Source organism: Haemaphysalis longicornis, unplaced genomic scaffold (genome assembly GCF_048455015.1).
Source record: "Haemaphysalis longicornis isolate Haplotype H1 unplaced genomic scaffold, Haemaphysalis longicornis Haplotype H1 scaffold_8, whole genome shotgun sequence".
NCBI classification, from domain to species: Eukaryota; Metazoa; Arthropoda; class Arachnida; order Ixodida; family Ixodidae; genus Haemaphysalis; species Haemaphysalis longicornis.
Window position 1 is genome coordinate 114201781 of NW_027526445.1, and position 16234 is coordinate 114218014.

The window sequence follows — 16234 nt, forward strand, 5'->3', positions numbered from 1 at the left end:
GTCCAGGGTTATAAATGCAATTTTCTCTCGGCCTCCCTCTCTCGTTCACTTCAACTTGCCAGTAGCCGGTCTTGAGATCCATCCATGAGAAGTACTTCACGTGGCAGAGGTGGTCGAAGGCGTCGTCGATTAGTGGCAGGGGTAGATGTCCTTGTTGGTGATTTTGTTCCGTCTCAGGTAGTCGTCTTTTTTCTTCAAGAATACGATCGGTGCAGCCCACGGACTCTTCCATGGCTGTATTATGCCTTCTTACATACGGGGAAGAAACTTGGACGCTGACTAAAAGGGTATGTCGTCCTCAATTTAAATTGAGGACGACTCAGCACGCAATGGAGCGGGAGATGGTAGGTGTAACATTAAGGGACATGAAGAGAGCGTAGTAGGCTCAGGTAACAAACGCGTGTTAAGGACATATTAGTAGAAATTAAGAAGTAATGGATGTCGGCAGGGCATATAAAGCAAAGGCAAGATAACTGTCGGTCATCAATGGTTAGACTGGATCCCTACAGAAGGCAAGCATTGAAGGGGGTGGCAGAATGCTAGATGAAATAAATTCCTGTTCCCTTGTGTAATGAAAGCAAAATAAATGAAAATGGGAACAAAAACCTGCACCAGCAAAGCTATCACAGGTTAAAGCCAATTAGAGAAATAAATGAACTGGGAGGTATGCTCCAATGTGAATTTCAAGTAAAGCCAATTTGGTAGAAAAGCAAAGAAAAGCGGGGCTCTTGCAACTCGCGACAGAAGACAACACAACCCAGTCCCATCAGAAAGTGATTTCGAAATACAGGGGTGGCGCCTCCTGAACTAATTCAGCTCCCACATAAATGTACCCTTTCCCCAATGAATCTCCCCTCCACTAATCATCCATCATCGCTAACCACAGCCTCGGGAGGTACCCGGCAGACAGCGGCATTTATTGAAATCCAAAGTAAAAGGGGTGCACTAGCCCATCCGTGGGGGGTGAAAAACCTTGCCTCCTTCTCCTGGCTGGACTAAAAACACCCCCCATCGTGATGGGACTGGTCTCGTCCTCTCCTGACCAAACATTAAGGGGACCGCGAAAGGGATAAACTAGCCCATCCCTGGAGGGTGAAAAACCATGCCTCCTTCTCCTGGCTGGACTAAAAAACACCCTCCATGGTGATGGGACTGGTCTCAACCAATCCGACCAAAATTTAAGGGGACGGTGATGACGAGCCGCAGGCAGACCGGGTCCACGCAGGAACCGAGAGCAGGAGCCCGAGCAGCCAACTCAAACTCCCGGGTCCCGCGCTGGAGCCCGGAACAGAACACCAGGGCGTCTCGGGACCTGCACAGCGAGAGCAAAAGCGCAGAATACCCACAGACATACAAAAAGGGCAACTCTCTCAGGCCGCACCCGGCGGTCCAATCACGTCAGTCTGTTGAGGGCATGTAGAGATTAATGAATTCAACCGTCTCCTTAATTACATCTAGTGCGCGCTGGTTACGCAATAGCGCGGGATAAAGTAGGGGGGAAGGTCAGTGTGAAGCAAATCTTGCAATCGTTGGCGGAAATGGGCAGTTTCGCTACAATCAGACATATAATGTTCAATGTTCCAGCACTCGGACCCACAGAAACAAAGAGGATGAGGAACGAGAGATAGGTAATACAGATAGAAAGAAAAGCGGCCGTGCCCCGTGATCAAGAAAATCACCCTTCGATGGGGCGGGAAATTAGGTGGGAGGGACCTAACTACCGGTATCCAGCGAAACAATTCCGTATCCGTATGAACCGTGGTCCACTGTACCGACCACGCACGCCATACCTCTGCATCGAGCATCGACCTTACCACCCGAACCGATAAAGCTGACTCCCTGGGCTCACCCACAGTGCGTGCCCTAACCGCAAGATGATCCGCGATCTCGTTACCAAGTATGCGTGCGTGGCCCCGCACGTGGAAAAGGAAAAGACGCATGCGCGTAGAAAGAACTGAAAAAATGGCGCGGATGTCCTCTATGCCCTCGTTACGCGTGCGCAAAGAGGCTAGCGCTGTCAACAGCGACAAGCAATCTGTGTAGACCCGTACAGGCCGTTCCGTCGTGCAACCGGTTAGATACACGAGGGCCTCCCTGAGGGCGATCAATTCCGCCACGAAAGCACTACCCGCCGATGAAACTTTAAAACGCCTAGCTTCCACTAAACGACCCGTGTGCGTGTACACTACAAAGGCGGCACCCGCCAAGGAATTAGAGAATGCACCATCCGTGTAAACATGCAACCCCGGTAACCTAGCATAAGCGAGTGCCTGTGGCGTCTCCAATCGACGGAATGGACAGACGACGCGAGATGCGGGGTGCCGCCGCCAAGGAACAAAAGTACGCTGTACGCGGTTCGGGGACAGCGAGAGGCGGCCGTAAGTTACTTCGCGGCGCAGGGAAACTAGCAAAAATTGCGCCCTCTGGGCCGCCAAAACCTCGGCCAAAGGCGGAATGCCCGTCAACGCATTCAAGGCCTCAGTACGCACCGTCCTCACGGCCCCCGTCAAAACGAGAAGAGGGATCCGCTGAAGTGACTTAATTCGGTTTACCAAGAAATTTGATGGAGATTCCGGCCACCATGCTGGAGATGCATAAGTGATGGCCGGTTGGATCAATTGGAGGTATAATCGACGGAAGGCAGAAGGAGCAAGTCGATAGTGCATGTGAATAAACTGAACCAGCTTTTGAACGAGAATGTCGACCTTAGTCTTAAGATAAGTAGTGTGAGCCATACATGTGAACCACGGGTCCAGGACTACTCCAAGGACTTTCATTTCTTTTACCATGGAGAGATTAACTCCGTCCAGACGTATGGTAGGCAATCGGCCGGCCAAGCTAACCCGCCCGTTAGGGAACAGCATAAAAGAGCACTTTGACGCATTCAGCCTAACCTTAACCGATTCCGCCCACTCACACACTACCGCCAGCGCATCCGCAGATAGACGCTCCAACTCCCGGCGGTGACGTCCCGACACCACTAGGAGCGTATCATCTGCGTAAGCTTGTACATGTACACCTGGGGGGAACGTGGTCTCCAACAATTCATGAAGCACAATGTTCCAGAGAAGCGGGCTCAAGGGAGAACCCTGAGGACTACCTATGGACTGCTCAACTGACGCATCGCCCTCCTTAAGACGACACACCACCCTTCGATTACATAAGAAAGAGCGGAGAAGGCAGTACAAGTTAACGGGGCAGGAATGACGCCGAAGGAAATTTAAAACCGTAGGATGCCATACGGAATCAAAGGCACCCTGGAAATCGAGGGATATCAGAACCGAATGAAGCAAATCCCGACGGCGGGACTGGAGGACTTCCCTTAAGCGATGGAGAGCCACCGTGGTGTTTTTGTTATGAGTAAAGCTAAATTGCAAAGGGTGGATTAGGTTATGACTATTCAAAAAATAATACAAGCGGGAAAACAACAGCTTCTCTAAAACCTTACCAAAGACCGATAGCATACAGATGGGCCTGTAAGACCTAGGGTTCTCTGGCGACCGACCCGGTTTTGGAATAAAGACCACCCGTCCAACCTTCCACGCCGTCGGGAAGTGCCCCAACCGAAGAGCAGGAGTTGAAAACAAAACACACGAAAGCCGGATGTGCCTCATGAAAAGTCTGTACCAATTCCGGCGTCAGGCCGTCAAGCCCGGGAGCGGAGCGCACCCTCATAGACCTCACCGTCTCACGGACCTCTGTTACAGTAAACGGCGTGTCCCGTAAATTCGAGAAATAAGGAGTTTCAGCTAACGCTCTTTCCGCAGCGTGCACAGGGTCGTCCGTGGAAGCGTCATCCCTAGGCATGTGCGCGGATAACAGAACACGCGCAGACTCCAGTTGAGAAGTCGTGCGCAACCCGTCAGACGTGTCCAAGGGAGGCAAAGTTATTGGAGTTCGGAATTTACCAAAGGCCAATTTAAAAGGATCGCCAAATAGGAATTTCTCAGTGTTGTCAGTGCAGAATTTCCGCACTGACGCATCTTTTGCCTGTGCAATTGCACACCTATATTTTTGGAGAGCCGAATAGTATACATCCCGCCTAACCAGACGCTCCGCGGGATCGCGGGAGCGCTGAAAGCTGCGCCGGAGCGACCGCACCTGCGATCGCTGCCGCGCTATGTCATCTGACCACCAAGGCTTGGCCTGCGGGTAGAGACGGGCGGTTTGTACGTTTTCCCTGCACAGCGTGCCATATAAGTCGTAAAAATGATCGACTATCAAATCTGACGACACCGGATCAGCAATTTCAGAGCGGGCTACCTGCGCAAACCAGCGGTTACGCGCAAGTGAAGCCATCACGCGGGAGCGCCCAGCCCGAGTGAACCGCTTGCACGTCGGGAGGCGGTGAGAGCCAACCTAAAAAACAACATATCTGTGGTCAGAGAGAGAGGGAGTCTCGCTTACCCTCCAACGGACAGAAAAATCCCTCCAGGCGCTTGAAAATAACGTTAAATCTATCCACGCCTCCGCGTAATCCGTTACAAACGTGGGCAACGAGGCCGGATCATTTGCCACGTCAAAATCATTAGCCACAAGGAACTGAGTTACAGCAGCCCCACGAGAATCCGGTACCTGCCCTCCCCACCTGGGACTCTTCGCATTAAAATCCCCAGCAATAATAACGTGCGAACAATGATTCGCCATAATTAACTGCGAGCAGGGATCCAAGATGTCCGTTACAGGGAGCGAAGGGGCGGCGTATACGGCCACAAGTAAAAACGAGAACACCCGGGAAGAGAAGTGCACCGCCACAACATACTCCGATATGTGAATAGGAAAGGGGTCAAACGGAACAGATTGCACAAGAAGGAGAACCTTAGGATTATGGGGGTAAGCAAACGTCATCACCGAGTGGGGTAGTCCTGGAACATTACCAGCGCGCACGTACGGGTCACCAATTATAGAAAAATGAATGCTCTGGTTTTGGATAAAATCGATTACATGGGAAGACGCCATTCGGGTGTGGTCCAGATTCGCTTGAATAAATTTTAATCCCTCAAGAGACATCAGTGACGTTTAAAAGTTCCTAAGAGGTGCTAGGCAGACGACTGCGGGTCACCGTAATCCGTCCGACGGCGCAGGCGTGCCACCCAAGCGGAAACCGACGTGCAGGTGGAAGCGCCGAAAAAGTGGTCATGAGGCCGCTTCCACACGCGACACTCATGACACACATAATTGGCATGTTCCTCCAGGGTGCACGCCGACGTAGCGTGATCACCCGCGCAGTTATTACAAATGTCGCGAGGAGCCTCGCAATGGTTCGTTGAATGCCCCAATGAAGAGCACCTAAAACAAGTGGGCACGTAGAGGTTCTCCTCTAACGTGCAGGAGGTCCAGCCGATGTGAAGCCTTCCCTTACTCTTCAGCAAAGCAAACACCTCGGGGGACACATCTACAACGTGAACCCTTGCGCCAAAACGCTGGGTATACACCGTCCGGTGCTTAAATTCATCAGGGGGAATGGCCAAGTCATTCTGTGAATTAATTTGAGACAGCAGCATGGCTGGTACAATTGAGGGATCCACTCCCAAAATTTTCATTTGAGGGTTACGTCTGGAAGGCTTCTGTACCACTAAGGCAGACCGCGTGACCGAATTAGACTTAATCGCCGTCTCCAGGTTATCAAGATATGCACTAACCTTAGAAACCACAGTTAAACCCGCACGTGAAGGCTTAAAAGTGACCGGCCCGACACCAATGGCACTTGGATTAAAAGAAGATTTAAGCAAAGCGACGATATCTTTGCCTGGAGAAGGCGAAGGGTTGGCTAGCTTGAGATGAAGAGCGTGATCAGGCCGACTATCCCCTACCCCCGACGGACGGCGAGCCGCAGCCGTCGGCGAAACCTGGCGGCCCGCCACGTCCGCAAAAGAGGGCGACCGCTCCACCGTAGGAGGTGGAGCGGCCCCGTTCCCCCCCGACAAACCAGCCCCTCTTAAATCGTCCACCTGTTGGCGAAGCTGAATTACTTGCCCCTCAGCCAAACTCTTCCCGGCGCTCAACGACATTACCAAACATTGCATTTTAAAATAGACATCCATAACCTCGGACCAAACAGAGCAGGGCACCTTATTGCGAGGATCGTTAATAATATTCGACAGTGACTGGCCTAAGGCCGAGCAGACAGCAGCGGGGGAATCTCCGTCCATGGGGGGATTGACGGGAGCATGCCCATCCACGGGATTGACCGGGGGCGCTGAAGCGCCCCCTGAACCAGAGCACGAGGGATTGCCCCGAGCAGCCGGCTCCGCCTCATCCATTGCCGCGACAACTAAATTAACATCTTCCGTTCCAAGAGAGCTACACGTAGGCGAATTAGAACGCACAGAAGAGCACCTGGATGCCATATCGAGATCTATACACAGTGCTAGGTTAAACTACGCAAGTCACAGTGCTGAGCTTCACTGACTTAGCCGCTCCACATACCCCCGCCGCTGGCGGAGGCACGAATGGTAGCAGCTAAGCCTAACTGACAGAAGGGCCCCCAAGCGCCAGAAATACGCGCTTTGCGCAACGGCCCCTACTAGAACCCGAGCCTAGGAATGGTAAAAGCTATCGGAAACCCAAAAAGCTGGCAAAAACTGGAACGCGCTCACCAAATTCATGAAAATCAGGTAGAGCCGACGAAAAGGACCTCTTCTTCGCGCGAACGCTGATGATGATCCCCCGTACTTTTGATCCTTGGCGGCGGCATCCCGCATCTCGCGTCGTCTGTCCATTCCGTCGATTGGAGACGCCACAGGCACTCGCTTATGCTAGGTTACGGGGTTGCATGTTTACACGGATGGTGCATTCTCTAATTCCTTGGCGGGTGCCGCCTTTGTAGTGTACACGCACACGGGTCGTTTAGTGGAAGCTAGGCGTTTTAAAGTTTCGTGGGCGGGTAGTGCTTTCGTGGCGGAATTGATCGCCCTCAGGGAGGCCCTCGTGTATCTAACCGGTTGCACGACGGAACGGCCTGTACGGGTCTACGCAGATTGCTTATCGCTGTTGACAGCGCTAGCCTCTTTGCGCACGCGTAACGAGGGCATAGAGGACATCCGCGCCCTTTTTTCAGTTCTTTCTACGCGCATGCGTCTTTTCCTTTTCCACGTGCGGGGCCACGCACGCATACCTGGTAACGAGATCGCGGATCATCTTGCGGTTAGGGCACGCACTGTGGGTGAGCCCAGGGAGTCAGCTTTATCGGTTTGGGTGGTAAGGTCGATGCTCGATGCAGAGGTATGGCGTGCGTGGCCCTTGAGCCCGCTTCTCTGGAACATTGTGCTTCATGAATTGTTGGAGACCACGTTCCCCCCAGGTGTACATGTACAAGCTTACGCAGATGATACGAGATTCATTGGGGAAAGGGTACATTTATGTGGGAGCTGAATTAGTTCAGGAGGCGCCACCCCTGCATTTCGAAATCACTTTCTGATGGGACTGGGTTGTGTTGTCTTCTGTCGTGAGTTGCAAGAGCCTCGCTTTTCTTTGCTTTTCTACCAAATTGGCTTTACTTGAAATTCACATTGGAGCATACCTCCCAGTTCATTTATTTCTCTAATTGAAGGGGGTAGCAGAATGCTAGATGGGCAGATGAGAGCAAGAAGCTTGTGGGTATAATTGGTCGCAGTTAGCGCAGGACGGGGGTAATTGGAGAATAATGCGAGAGATCTTCGCCCTGCAGTGGGCGTAGATAGACTGGTCATGATGTTGATTATGTAGTCGCTAAGCATGTCGTGTACTTGAGTCCGGATGACTTCGCACACGTGTGAAGAGACGCTGTACGGTGACTGTCGGGTAGGTGGGGCTCCATCGTCGGTTATTATCCGGTCCTTCACCAGTGGTGTCCGACGTAACTTTGAGTTCGACGAAAAACACTGGCTGCAGCGACGCAGCAAAGCCAATAACTTGTTCCTTCCTTCTTGCGGTAGCGCCGGATGCACGTCGAAGGTATGCGGAAGCTTGAAGGTATCTTCGAGTGCGCGTTCAAAGTCGGCAACTACGATCACGTCACTTACTTCTTGCGTTTCTTCGTGGAACGCAAGTAGTGCACTGAATTGTTTAAATGCTGTTACTCATCGGTGAAATTGCTGACCAAAACGTATGATTCGCGTTGCTTACAACGCGGTATGCTTCTTGCGACAGACACACCGCGGTCGAGAAGCAACCTTTGGTCACTCTCTACCATAGCGTCGACGTCCGCAGCAGCACCTTCACAGTAGACGGTGATCATCAAGCAGCAGTCAACAAAGTGACTGGCGCACGCGAGCGGTGGTCCGTCGAATGCCGCGGCGCCTGCTTAGCTGTCATTTATATATCGGCGTGAGGGCTTATGGAACAGTTGAATCGCATCCAGAACACTCTAGATCATAGAAGATTATTCTAGGCGGTTCACGCTAGTTCGGAACGCTCTCCCTATCATGAGAGATAACACATGCGGCGCAGAAAGAAAGAAGGGAACACGCGCCTCCCTTGCCACACAGACAACACCGATAACACAGACGGGCACAGCCGGGCGACATAAGCAAAACACAAATAAACAAACCCAATGCATGGTTCGCGGCAATATGAACGTCTACCGTGAAGCGGCTGAGTGACTGCTGGTGTGCATTGCCGGCTGTTAGCATTTTAATGATTGAAATCGCCAGTTAGGCTTAGCAGCCTTTGACTGCAACAGCCTCGGCTACCCCGCCACTGCTATACAGTTGGCCAGTGATGGAGATCTTCAATCGAGTAGCAAGGACTCTGCGCCAGGACACCATTCAGTCTGCGTCATCCCAAAGTTCTGCTCACGCTGAGCGAAGTAACGAGACACCAGCAGAAGGACTCATTCCCTCATAACCATGAATTCCCTCATAACCATGAACAATCTTCCTCATGGTCTGCATCCACAGGACATAAAAAATTCCCCGGGTAGCTGTCAACACCACCTACCACGATCATATGAAGAGTTGATGACAGGAGACGCTAGGGACACCACGCAAATTGGGAAGGAGATTTTAAGTTGCTTCTCGGACAATCATTACAAGGTTTGTTAGCATGTTTGTCTGTTTTATTTGTATATATTTGGACTGATACCCGTACGTCACAAGGTACGTTTCAATTTTCATCTTCTCTCGAAATGAATGGGGCAATTGGCGTTTGAGATGCCTGTCGAGGCCCCGTATCTGACGGTGCCGGTAGTTGTGCGAGAGAAGGTGATGGGCTTGTTTTTTGCTATGCAAGCCACCGTTGTTGCTTTGAAGACTGATGTTGATCGGCCAGAAAGGTGCATTGAAGAACTACGCAAGCAGGTGTCCGAAATTAGGCGCCACCGAGATTCCTATTCCGCTCCTGATGGCGTGGCATCACGTCAGGCCAGCCAGCCAACGTTTGCGGACATCCTAGAGGGCCTGGGCCGCAACTCAGAGACTACCTCAGCCCATTTCACAGCTTCGCAGTACGCTCCTACTGCTCTTGCTCTTATGATGCACAGCCGTGCATGTCCTACGCAAACAACCCTAACCATGCTCTTTTCCTGACCCTGATTCATTCTTCAGCAAATCGAGGTTCGAATGGTGCTGAAATCAACATTCGGTAATGACCCCTCGGGGATGAGGTTAAACAGGTGAAGCTCATTCCATCTCGCTCGGGTCTCACTGTTGCCTCTGCCGACCGCGAGTCGATCGATAATCTAGAAAAGGCGATTTCTTCAAATACACAAAGAAAAACTGCACTGAGGGTTACCCAGACTCCAGGTCGCCTTCCGTAATTCAAGCATTCTGGTGGCCACCTCAGCATTGTTCTTGGAATCTTGGGGGCTAACATAAACGCGCGCCACAAACTGGACATTCCTGAGGAGGGCTTCCGGCATCGGACCTACTTCAGCGATCGTGCTGACAACAGTGTGCACATAATTGAGGTCTCAGCATCGGTATACAATGTACTCAAAGACCGGGACCAACTCTTCAAAGGCAGGGCATACTGCATCATTAAGCAGAATTTCTACGTTGCGGCCTGCCAGAAATGTTGCTCTTACGGCCATGTTGCAACCGGTTGCCCAAATGATCATATGAGCAATCCGTATTGCGCACAGACGCACACGGCCGATGCGTGCAACCTAGAAAATAAGAATAACGTGTAGAAGAAGTGACAACTGGGCTAGATGGTAATGCATATGGGACATATTGAAGGTAGCGCGCTTAAACATGGACACTAAAGAAAGAAACGACAAACCATTGGTTTGTCGTTTCTTTTGCTATTGTCCGTGTTTAAGTTCGTTACCTACGTGATGTCCCATAAGAATAACGTGGTGTGCCGGGAGTGTCGTGCCGCATCGTTTTAATTACACCTTTAATGCGCCGTGCTGCCAGGTCTTGACACCTCGCGTTGCAAGACCATTTACGCACAAACCATTTACGAGGACACTCTGCACGCGTCCAAAATTACCGGCTCAACCCAGTTTCACTACAACTGGCATCACTACGGCTCCTTCAAGAAAACCTTGACCACAGTCGCGGTGCAACTGAACATTTCGTCTCTTATATAGAAGCCACAACTATTTACTTTGCGATGGTTTGCAACCCGTATGCTAGGGGTGGGACTGTGCCAGGCATTCCGCCTCGGTGGTTTAAATTTCACCATGCCGAAACACCGAGTTGCATGGTTGTTTGTCGAAATGTATGTTTGAACTTGTTTCCCATTCACGTGTCACCTTTCGTGATCGCCCTCACTTTAAACGCGACTAACCTGTCCATACTCTTTATAGGAGTGTACGCTGCGCCATCTGTGGCTCTAGACATATTCTTTCTTCCGTTGGTTCCCTTTTGTAAAGTAACAACGCTGGCAATGTGGTCATTGCTGGTGATTTTAATGCTAGAAACCCCCTTTCGGGAGGTGAGAGGACAGCAGTTCTCCCAGTTTTTTCATTTTTGTCAACATAAACTTTTGAATGACCCTGACTCCCTTCCGACGTTTGCCACCAAATATTCGCGAACGGAGATCGACGTCACTTTGGCGAGTAGAACGGCCTGGTCTTCCGGGATTTTTCGGGGAAGTTCGGGACACTCCGACGCTTTCGGACCACCGTTATGTTGTCTTTGGCATGAAAGAGGCCCCCCTTGCGCGAAGGAAGCGGCTGATGAAGGTTTCTTAGTCTTGTCTGGTCGAGGATCTTGCCCAGGATCCTTGGTAACGAAACACTGCCTTTCAACAGCGTCGCACCTCCACAGGAGGTTCGAAAGTGTTCCTAAGCCACACAAGGGCAATGCATGGTGTTCGAATGATCGCAGATCCTTGCACCGCAAATATCAAGCGTGTAGTGATTCGCTACCTCGTGCAGACCTCAGATTTCGCTATTACAGATCGCAATGTCGGTACAGGCGTCACACTCGGGAAGCGAAGAATGAAGTTGTTAGGAGAAAATTCCCCACAACACCCCAGAAGAACGTATGTGGCGTCCCTTACAACATGGCGTTTCAAAAGTTCACTTCTCCTTCCGTGTTCCCCCTTTCCACTTTCCCAACGATTCAATTGCCTTCTCCACCTTGGAATCTCTAGACCTCCTATTTCGAACTCTTCTTCCGGCTGACGCCCTCCGACATAAGGCTGTCGCTCATCGGGCATCGAGGACGCTGCTCTGAACTGTAGTGGCGGTGTGTTAGATTCGCAGGCTTTAGAAATTAGGACTGTCGGTGAGGTTTCAAATTCAACATTTGGACATTTGGGCCTGTCTCCTCTAGTGAAATGACTGGACGTGTTTTTGACCAGAAAATATTGAAGCAATGCCCCCTTCGTCTTGAAGCTGCGGTAGGAGCATTGGCCGGCTATAACGTCTTCAGAGGTTTTTGTCGGCATCTATAGGTATGGGGGCATCCGCAGGAGTCAGGTTCATGGAGGGCGGTGGGTTCTGGTCCTACTACCGCACGAAGTATAGTATCTCGGTACGTAATTCTTGTGTGGCGGTTCTAGCGCCGTCAATTGGCCATGAATCCACATGAACATGGACTGATATTGAGCGCGGAGTAAGGGGGCCGTCCGTTTAGGCTGGCTGAGTATCAATCGCGGCTTTTCGTTCGGGGGGCTAGGTTTTAACGAAACCTGTTGCTGAGATAATTGGTAAATACTTAAAGAACGAAGAAAACGCGCCGCAACCTAGACGTGTACGAAGGAGACACGATGCGGAGATACCGGCGCCTATATCTGTCGAATCTTTTCTCCTCCATCCACTTCTTGCTTGTACAACGTTATCTTTGTGCTTTAACGCGGGCTTGGGCGTGAATAGTAGGCGTGGATGACTCAGTAGGCGCAGGCGCTGTGGAGGAGGTGGCGGTAATGTCGGGGGAACTAGAAAGGCTTGGGCACACGGTTTGCTTTTCTTGCACTAAGCGGCAGTGAGGCGGAGGACTGTTTCTCGTAGTATTCTCATTTGGCGAATGACGTGATCATAATGACGTGACGCGTGGCAGGAGACGTTGGGGTCACTAGGAGGCTCCTGGGGCATCCGCGCTTCGTGTCCGACTCGTGGTCGTCGGGGAAGCCCTCGGAAGACTTTGCTGTAGGAAGGAGGGCTGTCAGGGTTGGCGTTGCCTTGTGTTCTGGTAAAATGTTGGAGGTGGTGGCCTGGTACAGTGGTCGACTTCGATGGTTTTCCATGAGGTGGGATGGTATCCAGGTGCTGTCGAGTCATGGCAGGAGTGCTTGACTTCCGGCGGTGTTGGAAGCGATTACGACAAGCAGCCGCTCCGGTAAGGTGTGGCGCGCCGAATGAGAAGCAGGACGGAGTAGAGGGACGGTTGGGTTGAGGACATTGGGTGCCGCAGGATGTGAAACGTTTAAAAAGGGGTGGGTGCGGGAAAACATACTTGTAGTGTACACGACGCTAGCACGCATGGCCGGCATCTTGCTTCCTATCAAAAGGGTACCATGTCACGGTTGGGGCCTGGTAGCGGATCCAATACGGCACGAAGGTACCTTGAAAAAAGACCTGTACAATCGTTGTGTTATGAAGTCTTTTAGCCCTGAAAATAAGAAGCAAGGGATTGTATTCTATGATGCTTTGAAGGATTGCGTGGGCGTCTTCCTCGGGGGTACAACAGTGAATAGTGCTGTGACCGCAGTTTCACTTTTGGGGTGGGGATGCGTTTAGCGGGCGTGTACATGGTGCCTTTCCAATTCAGGGCCGACAACTCCAGGTAGCGTTGGGCTTGTTTTTGATTGGGGTACTCACGACAATGAAGTTGGAGTGGCAATGGAGACTAAACTGGTCTCCGGCATGGTGAAGGAGCTTGGCTTCGTCCTGAAGTATGTATACGAGACCCGCGTTGTTTCCTGTGGTAAGTTACGGCCTCCTAGAGGGCGGAGGACCACCTTGACATCATTTTCAGGTAGTAGGTCTCCAGGGGGAGGTTGTGCGTTGTCAGCGTTGATGGCCGCTTTTTTGACTTGAGGTTTGGTTGGTGTTGGGGTGTACCGGTGTCGCGGCGTCAGGTGTGGTAGCTGGGGAGTTCGTGGCGAGTTCGGGGCAGATGGTCAGCCAGTCAGGCTATTCGGGAATTCGGGGTCCGTGTCTTCCTCAAAACTACGCACTCCATGAGGCGTTGTAGCCACAGCAGCGGCGTTGGTTTCGGTGCCTTCGGCAATGGCGGGCTCGCAAGTGCGGGGAAAACGTGGCCTCCGGATTTGCCACTGCACATGAGGGTGCGCCTGCACTACACGTGAATTGCCGCAGCGGCAAGCTACAGGCGGACGTTGCTAGGGGCATCTGTGGTTTTAGGTGTGGAGCGCATGCCACGGAGGTGTTTATAGATGCGCCCAGGCCAGTAGCAAAGCCGGTTTTATTCCGAACGCAGTGGGGTCTCCATCTACTCATGGCAGGGGTGTGGGATCCGTCCGGCGGGTGAGCGCGCCCTTTGGCCTCCGTCGCGCTACTGCCGCTGACAATGTTGCTTGCCGCTGTGGCTTGCCCTGGCGTCAGTATATGGAGACCCTACTGCATTGGGAATAAAACTGGCCTTGCTCCTTGGTCTGGGCCTCTCCTCCAACGCCTCCGTGTCATGGTTCCCTTCGGGGAGATGGATGTAATTTTCCTTATTGTATGCGTATATACGCGAGTGAGACGAGATTGAAGTGGTATCTAAAGGTCTTTATTTAGGTTTGCACGTCTTCTTACTTTGAGTATGACGGCCTTATGGTCGCTGAAGTGCACAGTCAGTGGATCTCGTAACAGCGGTTGTATGTAGTCGTCGCCTTTGCAGTTGGTAAAGACGAGATCGATACACGTTCCGTGGATTGTAGTTGGGTGTAATTGCTGTTAGTGTTGGCGCTGATGCTCTTACCTAATTGCGTCAGCACACTCACTGACGGGGCTTTTGCTTCCATCCTACTTATCTGAAGAATCACGGAGTCAAGCGAAAGTACAACCGGAGCTGTTGTTGTTGCTGTTGTTGTTGTTCCGCTTCTATAGCACGTACCCACCTGGGGGATTGGCCAAGAAACGGTGGTGTGCGGACGCCGGACCACCGCCGATGCCGCGGGACATACCCCCGAGTATAAGACGTGGGGGATTGGACAAGAAACGGTGGTGTGCGAACGCCGGTCCACCGCCGACGCCGCGGGAAATAGCCCCGAGCATAAGACGCTCCGCATCTAAAACCTAAGGCTAAACGAAACACTTTGAGCTCTTTCGTAGTCAACCGGTACCCGCACCCTGACGTACAATTAGTGTGAGGTCACCTGTCCCCTCGTATAACTAAAGATTAGGACTTTATGATTGATTCGCCAAGGTGTAGCTTCCGCGATTCAAAATCCCTAATGAATTATTCAATCAATATTATTTGATTTGTATTCTTTTATTTATTGATTGATTTTGGGGTTTAAAAAGCCGAAGCTACACCTGGGCGATGAGGCGCGCTGTAGTGGAGGGCTTCGTATTTAGGTCTATTACCTGGGAATATTAAACTTATGCCTAACTCTCTGCACACGGGTGTTTCTGATTTCCGCCTCCATTAGAAAAGCAGCCACAACTACCGGGACGGAACTGGCTCAGCCCGTCAGGCTCAGCCCCTGAATGGCACAACCGCTGAGCCACCTCGGCGTATGTTATAGCTTTCTAAAATTAAGCCTAGATGCAGGTCGCAAGTGGTGATTAGTTAGAGAGGCAAGTTCTTGTAACCTAAGAAGTAAAAAAAATTCCCCGCATTTCCCCGAGGGGAAGAATGTGAAAGTGCGAATGCACGAGTTGAATTTGCGTGGTTCGGTAATGTTCGCGAAAGAGAGATCACACACACACACACAACTACAAAGAAAAAAAGATGCATTTATTCACAGACACCTATTTGTGTTGTCGTTGTACTTGATTGCTAGAGCGGATCTCAGCTTTGAAATTTCGTGTCAGTACTCCGTTAAGCGGGTGCACTAGCCCTTCTCCCGCCCGATTCCTGGCCAATCCCCCACGTGGGTATGGCCATGTCTGCGGCCAGGCAGCGCACGCCCATCTCCCACCGTTGCTAGGGAAGACGAGGAGCGCGCGCACCCGCAGCTGTTGCTATGCGGACTACGGCGGCGGACGATTCAGGCTCGCTTAAGAAGTGCATTCGCACTTAAAAAACACGCATGGGTCAAAGTGTAGCCGTGGTACTGAGAATATACATTCGGTGATGAGACACCAATGGCTCCATATTCACACGATTAAGGGGGCGTAGCTGCCATGGCGTGTTTTAAAGGTTTTTACCATTTATTGCAAATAGAGCTTACGAAAACTGGTTGGACAGAGAAACAAAAGCTAGTGCAGGGTGCCATAACACAAGCAACGCACAGACACGGTAAGTATCGGTTACAGCTACTTCACGTAAGCATTAACATTATATGCACGCTTACAGAGTAGACACGTCATTTACTCTCCTTATGCCCTCGGATCACCGACAGAGAAAAACGAAGCTACATCTGCGCACACAATCAAGCAGTTCTAACCTTCCATTCGGCGGGTACAACCAGGAACTTAAGAGAGATATACAATAGACAGCTTATCTGTCCAGTATGTGATGAAAACATTTAAAAAGGCTACGTTCAAAGAATTGCAAGTGCACAATTGTCGAAAAGAAAGAAGCGTTTACTGTAAAAATGGTTACAGTCTACTTGCTCTACTATTGTCGCACTTTTATCTGACCATTTCCATTCGAATGGCTTAATACTTCAAAATTGTATTAGTGCATTTTACATTGTTTTCCCCTTATATCGCTATTTCCTGGCTCCAAAAAAAAGTTCCCGAACG

The 16234-nt window shown here is 51.1% G+C and overlaps 1 long non-coding RNA gene across 1 annotated transcript in view; it reads right to left on the minus strand.

Annotated features, from left to right (window-relative positions):
* Nucleotides 1-466: 466 nt before the first annotated feature.
* LOC144149062 (uncharacterized) overlaps nucleotides 467-16234 on the minus strand; it is a 161875-nt gene continuing 146107 nt past the window's right edge. Inside the window, exon 5 of the long non-coding RNA XR_013318153.1 lies at nucleotides 467-1312. This is a non-coding gene — a long non-coding RNA (uncharacterized LOC144149062). The remainder of the gene's footprint in view (nucleotides 1313-16234) is intronic.